We start from the raw sequence: 9,749 nt of genomic DNA, 5'->3' as shown, positions 1-9,749 counted from the left end.
TTGATCCCTTGATCATTATGTAGCATCTTTCTTTGTCCTTGTAATAGTCTTTATTTTAAAGTCTATTCTGTCTGATATGAGAATTGCTACTCCATCTTTCTTTGATTTCCATTTGCCTGGAATATCTTTTTCCATCCCCTCACTTTCAGTCTGTATGTGTCCCTCAGTCTGAAGTGGGTGTCTTGTAGACAGCATATATATGGTCTTGTTTTTGTATCCATTCAGCCAGTCTGTGTCTTTTGGTTGGAGCATTTAATCCATTTACATTTAAGGTAATTATGGATATGTATGTTCCTATTACCATTTTCTTAATTGTTTCGAGTTTGTTTCTGTAGGTCTTTTCCTTCTCTTGTGTTTCCTGCCTAGAGAAGTTCCTTTAGCATTTGTTGTAAAGCTGGTTTGGTGGTGCTGAATTCTCTTAGCTTTTGCTTGTCTATAAAGGTTTTAATTTCTCCGTCGAATCGGAATGAGATCCTTGCTGGGTAGAGTAATCTTGGTTGTAGGTTTTTCCCTTTCATCACTTTAAATATGTCCTGCCACTCCTTTCTGGCTTGCAGACTTTCTGCTGAAAGATCAGCTGTTAACCTTATGGGGATTCCCTTGTATGTTTGTTATTTTTTCCCTTGCTGCCTTTAATATGTTTTCTTTTTATCTAATTTTTGATAGTTTGATTAATATGTGTCTTGGCATGTTTCTCCTTGAATTTATCCTTTATGGGACTCTCTGTACTTCCTGGACTTGATTGACTATTTCCTTTCCCATGTTAGGGAAGTTTTCAACTATAATCTCTTCAAATATTTTCTCAGACACTTTCTTTTTCTGTTCTTCTTCTGGAACCTCTATAATTCGAATGTTGGTGCATTTAATGTTGTCCCAGAGGTCTCTGAGACTCTCCTCGATTCTTTTCATTCTTTTTTCTTTATTCTGCTCTGTGGTAGTTATTTCCACTATTTTATCTTCCAGGTCACTTATCCGTTCTTCTGCCTCAGTTATTCTGCTATTGGTTCCCTCTAGAGAATTTTTAATTTCATTTATTGTGTTGTTCATCACTGTTTGTTTCATCTTTAGTTCTTCTAGGTCCTTTTTAAACGTTTCTTGTGTTTTCTCCATTCTATTTCCAAGATTTTGTATCATCTTTATTATCATTACTCTGAATTCTTCTTCAGGTAGCCTGCCTATTTCCTCTTCATTTGTTTGGTCTGGTGGGTTTTTACCTTGCTCCTTCATCTGCTGTGTGCTTCTCTGTCTTCTCATTTTGTTTAACTTACTGTGTTTGGGGTCTCCTTTTCACAGGCTGCAGGTTTGTAGCTCCTCTTGCTTTTGGTGTCTGCTCCCAGTGGGTAAGGTTGGTTCAGTGGCTTGTGTAGGCTTCCTGGTGGAAGGGTCTGGTGCCTGTGTTCTGATGGGCAGGGCTGGATCTTGTCTTTCTGGTGGGCAGGGCCACGTCCAGTGGTGGGCTTGGGGGTGTCTGTGAACATAGTATGAATTTAGGCAGCCTCTCTGCTAATGGGTGGGGTTGTGTTCCTGTCTTGCTAGTTGTTTGGCATTGGGTGTCCAGCACTGGAATCACTGGCCGTTGGGTGGAGCTGGGTCTTAGTGTTGAGATGGAGATCTCTGGGAGAGCTCTTGCCAATTGATATTACTTGGGGCTGGGAGGTCTCTGATGGTCCAATGTCCTGATCTTGGCTCTCTCACCTCAGAGGCTCTGGCCTGACACCAGGCCAGAGCACCAAGACCCTTTCAGCCACATTTCTCAGAAGAAAAGGGAGGAAAAAAAGAAAGAAAATAAATAAATTAATAAACAAAAAAAGAAAAAATTATCAAAAGTAATAATAAAAAGAAGAGAACAATCAAACCAATAAACAAATCCACCAATGTTAAGAAGAGCTAAACATGAAACTAAGATAAATATGAATATCAGAAACAAATCAGTCTCAGACAGCAAACTCCAAGTCTACAGTTGCTCCCAAAGTCCACCACCATAATTTTGGGATGATTTGTTGTCTATTCAGGTATTCCACAGATGCAGGGTACATCAATTGACTGTGGGGATTTAATCCGCTGCTCCTGTGGCTGCTGAGAGAGGTTTCCCTTTCTCGTCTTTGTTCGCACAGCTCCCGGGGTTCAGCTTTGGGTTTGGCCCTGCCTCTGCATGTGCGTCGCCCTCAGGCATCTGTTCCCGCCCAGACAGGAGGGTGTTAAAGCAGCGGCTGATTAGGGGGCTCTTGCTTATTCAGGCCAGGGGAGGGAGGGGTACAGTAGTTATTATTGGAATGCAGGTTGAGCCTGCGGTGACAGAGGCCTGTGTGACGTTGCACCAGCCTGAGACGCGCCGTGCGTTCTCCCAGGGTAGTTGTCCCTGGATCACAGGACCCTGGCAGTGCCGGGCTGCACAGGCTCCCAGGGGGGTGGTATGGATAGTCACCTGTGCTTGCACACAGGATTTTGGTGGCTGCAGGAGCAGCCTTAGCATCTCATGCCCATCTCTGTGGTCTGAGCTGATAGCCGTGGCTCGAGCCCATCCTGTGAACCTCGTTTAGGCGGTGTCTGAATCCCCCCTCCTCGCGCACCCTGAAACAATGGTCTCTTGCCTTTTCGGCAGGTCCAGACCTTTTCCCGGACTCCCTCCTGGCTAGCTGTGGCGCAGTAGCCCCCTTCAGGCTGTGTTCACGCAGCCAACCCCAGTCCTCTCCCTGGGATCTGATCTCCAAAGCCCGAACCTCAGCTCCCAGCCCCCACCCGCCCCAGCGGGTGAGCAGACAAGCCTCTCGGGCTGGTGAGTGCTGGTCGGCACCGATCCTCTGTGTGGGAATCTCTCCGCTTTGCCCTCCGCACCCCTGTTGTTGCGCTCTCCTCCGTTGCTCTGAAGCTACACCCCATTCCCGCCAGTGAGGGGTCTTCCTAGTGTGTGGAAACCTTTCCTCCTTCACAGCTCCCTCCCAGAGGTACAGGTCCTGTCTCTATTCTTTTGTCTGTCTTTTCTTTTTACTTTTGCCCTACCCAGGTACGTGGGGAGTTTCTTGCCTTTTGGGAAGTCTGAGGTCTTCTGCCAGCGTTCAGTAGGTGTTCTGTAGGAGTTATTCCACATGTAGGTGTATTTTTGATGTATTTGTGGGGAGGAAGGTGATCTCCACGTCTTACTCCTCCACCATCTTGAAGGTCCACCCCCCAACTGGGAAGTATTTTTGATACCAGGTGTTTTTTTTTTTATATTTAGTTAGTTAGTTAGTTGCACCAGGTCTTAGTTGTGGTAGGTAGACTCCTTAGTTGCGGCTCACCAGCTCCTTAGTTGTGGCATGCGAACTCTTAGTTGCAGCATGCATGTGGGATCTATTTCCTTGACCAGGGATCGATCCCGGGCCCCTACATTGGGAGTGTGGAATTTTATCCACTGTGCCACCAGGGAAGTCCCCTGAAAATGCTTTTGTTCTCAAGAGAACAACAATTGTTGTTAGCTGACTATACCTACGCACGATGTTCTGTGACGTTCAGTCTGTCTTTGGCAGATGGTCTCTGGGACTTCTGCCTTTAAAAAAAGAGGCAACATAGCCCCTTAACTGGTCATTTGGTGCTTGAGTCCCCCTTACCATGGATAAGCTAGAGCTTTCTGGCCACTGAGTCTAACTTGGTAACCATCACTAGCTGCTTGGGGCCAGCATATAGACATTATTTGTGATTGTACACCCTTAGGAGGAACCCAGAGATGGCTCATTGTAAATTTTGTGGAAAAGGAGATCACCACCGAAGGGAGATTTAAGCATGACACCCAAATCACCTAACAAGAATTATTTAGGCAAGGTAGCTACCTGTGCTACTGTTTCCCTTGCTGCTGTCCTGTGTATTTTCCTGACCCGCAGGGGTATCCAGGTACATATCTGTGGAAACCTGTGGCCCAGGCACTGATAAAAAACAATAATAATAATGAGAAGTGAAAGAGCATTGGGTACCAGCCCCTTCCAAAACAATGGAGGCAATGACACAGCAGTTCTTCCAATCAAAGTCCGTGCCTGGTCTCAGTGTTGCTGGTTATCAGTAGGCCAAAGGGCTAATCTGATCCCAGCGTTTGATTACCCAGCAAACACCTCAGACAAAATGACCTTCCTGGAGGTGGACCCTGACTGTGGACTTTGCCTGACACTCCCTGGAGGAGGAGATGGCTGTCTACAAGTGGGCAGCTTAGCCTCCAAACTCTTTTCCTTTCAACAGCCCGTGAGGTCTGCTGCAAGGGTGATCTGATGTAGACAGAAACTGAAAGCCATGAGTACTTTACATGACTATAAATCCAAAATATTATGAGAAAATTGTACAGAGAGAAAAAGAAAAGGAAAAGGAGGAAGCCCATAGGTATATAGCAGAGGCTGATTTTGAGCAATTGACCCCTGGGTTTTGGGCCCAGAAGCCTTCTGCTATGCCACTCTTTTAGCTGCTTCTCTATTTCAACAAAGATCTTAATTCTCAGGATTATAGGGAAATACACCCGTGACATCCCTATGGCAGAGGAAGGGGATTCTTAAATTCTATCATACAGTCGTTGCCTTGGGTGAGGCTATAATACTGATGATACTGATTGGAGACTTTCTAGAATAAAGAAATTATAAATATGAGCAGGATAGAAAGAACCCCTCCCCCCATCACAACCACCACCACAAAATGAATCCAGTGGCGAGGGAAAAAAATAAAAGGGGAAGGAAGGAAGTAGGAAGGAAGGAAAAAGGAAGGAAGGAAGGAAGAGACAGAGGGCCTTCAAGTATTAAAACTTTATATAAGACCTAATAAGTGAAGGAGTGACTATCTCCCCTGCTTCTCCATTTAACAGTGCAAATTGGCCTGTTCTTAAACCTGGCAAGAATGAATGGCATCTCATGGTGGATTACCACAACCTTAATGCTGTGGTTCATTTCAAGAAGACTCCCACACTCAATGCCCAATATTTTTTTAAATTACTGATTCAATCCTATCAGCAACCAGTACCAAATTTGCTATTATAGATTTGGCTACTATGTTCAATGCCTATTTCAACAACCTCTAAGCCACAGTTTGCCCTCACCTCCAAAGTAACACAATACACCTTTATCAGGCTACCCATGAGACCTCAGCAGCCTTGCTGTTACACACAGTCTTTGCTGCTAAGGTAAGAATTGCATGCACCCTGCTCCAGGAACACAGGTATTATATTACCTTGATGACATCTTCTGAGCAGATTTGTTAGACACATATGTTTAGGGCATACAAATTCTCACAAAGTCTCACAAAATGGGTATGGGCCATTGCCCTCTACATAGTGGTAGGCCCTGTAACTTCTGTTAAATTCCTGAAAATCCTTTGGTAAACTGAGGACTGCCCCATCCTGACACTGAAAGAAACAGCAATTGATCCTTCTCAGCACATACAATGTTTATACAACCCAACATCTTTTAGATCTTTGGGAGATCTGGAGGCAACATATTACTTATTTACAAATTTTACTTAAGCCCATTTATGCAGTTACTTGCAAATCGCCCCTTTATTGGGGAACCCTCAAACAAAATGGTCAAGAGTCTGTCCAATTTGAAATCCGCAGTTACTCCCTTAAGTGTACTCAGGGATTCCTTCACTGTAGAGACTGTAGCAACCTCTTCTCATGGCTCCTGGAGTCTCTGGACCACCTATGAAGGCCATAAATTTCCTATGAATTCTCATACAGGAGGCTGCCCTCCTTGGCCTTGTGCTATATACCATTAGAGTGGTGACTGTTGGCCACGTGCTAAGCTCTTCTGAAAACAGTCTCTCACAAACCCTGGACATCTATGCTTCCACTCCAAGCTGGCCCTTATGCCTCAGGTTATGGAAGCAACCAGGAGTCTACCAGCTCTGTACAGTGACCATGGCCTCCTTTCTATAGGCTGGACCCAAACTCGGACCCTCTGACATATCCACCTGCAGGATGGGATAGCCTCACTTCTCCTCAGTCCCTTGTCAGATGTCACGGTGCTAGAGGAGGTCAACAAACTCCCAGACCCCTTGGCAACCTGGAGAGTCCCTTGGGAGCAACTGAGTGACCATTAATGGGACTTTATACACTTTACAGACCATATTGTTACCGTTACATATGATGGAGCTCAGTGGAATGTTGCTGCTTTCCATTCCTAATCCAGGATGTCCCTGATAAATGACAGGATCTAAGAGCCAGCACAGTTGCCCACACATCAGACAATCATCTTAACACCAGTGACCCAGGCCAGTAAACGACCCCATTTACTATACAGTACATTTTTATTAACTCTTACTTAAGAGTTGCCCTCTTTTTTTTTTTTTTTTTTCTTTTGCGGTACGCGGGCCTCTCACTGTTGTGGCCTCTCCCGTTGCGGAGCACAGGCTCTGGACGCGCAGGCTCAGCGGCCATGGCTCACGGGCCCAGCCGCTCTGCGGCATTTGAGATCTTCCCAGACCAGGGCACGAACCCGTGTCCCCTGCATCGGCAGGCGGACTCTCAACCACTGTGCCACCAGGGAAGCCCATGAGTTGCCCTCTTTTTAAAAAATTTATTTATTTTTTAATTTCTTGGCCACAACACATAGCTTGCATGATCTCAGTTCTCCAACCAGAGACTGAACCTGGGCCATGGCAGTGAAAGCACAGAGTCCTAACCACTGGACCACCAGAGAACTTCCCTGTGAGATAAAGGACTCTGGGAATGTCTTGCCTCACAGAGACCTAAACTATAAATAAAGGTAGAAATGTCACCACCTGTACTAAGTCCCCAATTCAAGTCGTCATCAGAACACTCCTTATCCCCTTCAGAATTCCAATGATCATAATAGATAGCGGCCAAGGCATTCATTTCACTTCTCAAAATTGACAAGTTGGGCTCTTGAAGAAGTTATTCAATGCACCTCCCATGTCCCCACTAAACCGCAGACAGTCAGTTTAATTGAGAGATATAATGCCCCCTTCCATGAGAGCAAATGGACCCCCTGCTATTGCCACAGGCATGGATTAGTCTGAAGCCACAAGCACTCCCTCTATAATGCCACAAAGATTCCTCAATTTCCCTTATTGGCTATAAAACAAACACCTCTAAAGTTCATGTTTTTGAAAACCACCTCGCTATGTGGCCCTCTTCCTCCTCAAGTGCCTATTTCACATCCTAAAGAGGCATTTCTACTCCCTAGAAATCTCAATTCATCACCAACGTAAAAATCGATGGCAAGGCATCAAGGAGTCAATCATGGTCTAAGGGCTAAAATTAAGGCCAAATGTTATGCGCTGCCTTGACGTCTGACATAACAAGGAGTAGCATTTCCTTGCCAGTCCCATTGAATTCAAACAGGCCAAGCACATCCTTCAGTAGGAACCAAGGAGAAACCCTCCCTTTTGATACCAGAAAAGCCTGCTTCTCGTAGCCCCTGGTTTTCATTCTGTCCCTGACTGTCACCCCACTGTGGCCCTGTGTTTTGTGTGGTGTCCTTCCCCCTCAAGCTGTGAGAATATGTGACTAATAGATTGTTGTCAATTTCACCTGTCTGTCCAGCTTCAGATGCCGTGTGTTCTCCATCCTATAACCCTAGGGTGGAAATCTCTCCCTCATCAATAGGGTGGATAGTTGATAATTAAAACTACCCTTTTCCTACCTTATTTATTTTTCAGTATTTGACGAAATGAGTTGAAGTAAGTTGAGCTACATTGCGTGAACTTATTGGGTGGGATGATGTGAATTTTGTAAAATTAGGTTATTCAGATGTATCCTTGGTGAAGCAGCAGTTTGTTAAATATCATTTCTCTGGGAGATGTACTCATGCTTGTTTGACTCCAGTTTTGCTTATTCGCTGCCCACATAACATGTTGTTAAGGTGAATAGAAATGCATATATTAAAACAGCATTCTAAAACTAAATCACAAAAGGACAGTCAGAACTGACTTTAGTTTCTTAGTCCAAATTTCATGGTGTCTTATACACGAGAAGCATCCTTACCAATGACCATGTGACAGGGAGAACATTGAAATTTTAAAACATAAATGAAGTTCTAGATGCTATAACTTATTTGTTTATTTTTAAGTATAGTTACTCCTAGGATTTCAAGTTAAAATAAAAAACAGAGACTGGAAGCATATCCTACCCTAGACCCAGAACTCAGAGTTAAGAGAAAGGGTCTGGATAAGAAGAGTTAGGTTTATGGTTAGGTTCTTACATCAGTTGGTCTGTATTTGTCTCATCTTCATAGGTAGGATAAGGGCCAGAATATTTTCAAGGTTCTGTTCTGCACTAAAATTCTATTATTCTTCAGGGCCCACTTATAAACAAAGCAAAACAGAAAATAAGATTAATTGCTAAGTGAGGTGAGATAATAGTTTATGAATATGGGCCAAAAACATGAAAGTGTTATGACTTTTTCAAAAATAGCTGCTAAAGGAAGATGCAAAAGGAAGATTAAAAAATAAGTATTATACACTTATTATGTCTTTTATTTATTTTTATTTACATGGCTTCCTCTTCATTATGTGTCATGTATGTGTCACAAAAAAGAGCCAGAGGGTTTGGTTTAATCTGTATCCTCTTTAAATTGGTCAAGCCCATTTTTGGCATATACAGTAGCCAAAGTTACACAAGAAAAAAAAAACTTTAAAAATATTTATAATTTACATATTATGTATTTTTAGAATGATTTCCAAATAAACATAATTAATGAAAAAATTAAGAAGTATAATTTAAATAGTAATAATATTCAATTATCACACAAAGAATAAAGTAGAATACAGTAGAGAGACTTTCATGTGACATAAGGATAAAAGTGTAGAATTCTCTGGGAATGTTAATACATAAGGCAGATCCGGTCCCATTTGGATAACAAGCTTAATAAAGCTTGAATGATAAGGAGAAGGTTAACAAGCTCTTCTACAAATAAGATTACCTTCTCCCCAAACCTTTTTCTTTTCTTTTGTATTGTCTTGCTTAAAGGCAGCAAGATCCACTGAGGCAAAAAAAAAAATCTCATTGATAACTTCTCCCTCTCCCTCATAGACAGCTGACCATCTAATCCGAGAGGAAGTTCAATCCATCTATTATTTGACATGTCTCTCAATTCTGTCCTTCCCCCTCCATTTTTACTAGTCCAATCTGAAGTTAATTGTGCTCATTTGTTGTCTAGCTAGAGATTTACAACTTTCGGTCTGTCCTTATGAGTTATTTTACTAAATCTAAACTGGGTAATGCTTAGTAATTTGCAGCATTTATTTTTAGTCTTTCAATTGTTATACCTCATGTCTATCTCATAGACTCTTCTATTAAGAGTGTTAAAGGAAATGTTACATCTTAAACTAAAACTGTGTTAATATCTAAAATGCTAATATCTAAAGACTAATATTTTAAAATGCCTACTATGTACACCTTGTTCACTCCACGTAACTGATTTTCAGTTGAAAACTTGCTTCCCACCTCAGCAGCAATACCCTGAAATGATAATCACAGTGCTACAGCCTTGTCGTATAGATTTATGAAATGTTATGACAGTGTCACATGATTCCACATGATTTGCTAATGGTGTCGCCAATTCTTCCCTTGTTCTGTTTCCTATAATTACAAGTACATTATCTTAGGATCATTGAGACATCTTTGAACTGAGTAATATTTGCAAACACTGGGCACATGAATCCATACATCTTTGTCAAAGAAACAATGGAAACAAAGGACGCATATCTTCAGGCATCTCAATGAAAGAGTTTGGTATTACTCTATTTTGAAATAAAATTTATGTATTTCTTCTCTTTTTTAC

The sequence above is a fragment of the Grampus griseus genome, assembly GCF_964374135.1.
Source record: "Grampus griseus genome assembly, chromosome: 4".
Lineage (NCBI taxonomy): Eukaryota > Metazoa > Chordata > Mammalia > Artiodactyla > Delphinidae > Grampus > Grampus griseus.
The sequence above is the reverse complement of the archived record's forward strand: the minus strand, read 5'-3'. Positions refer to the sequence as shown.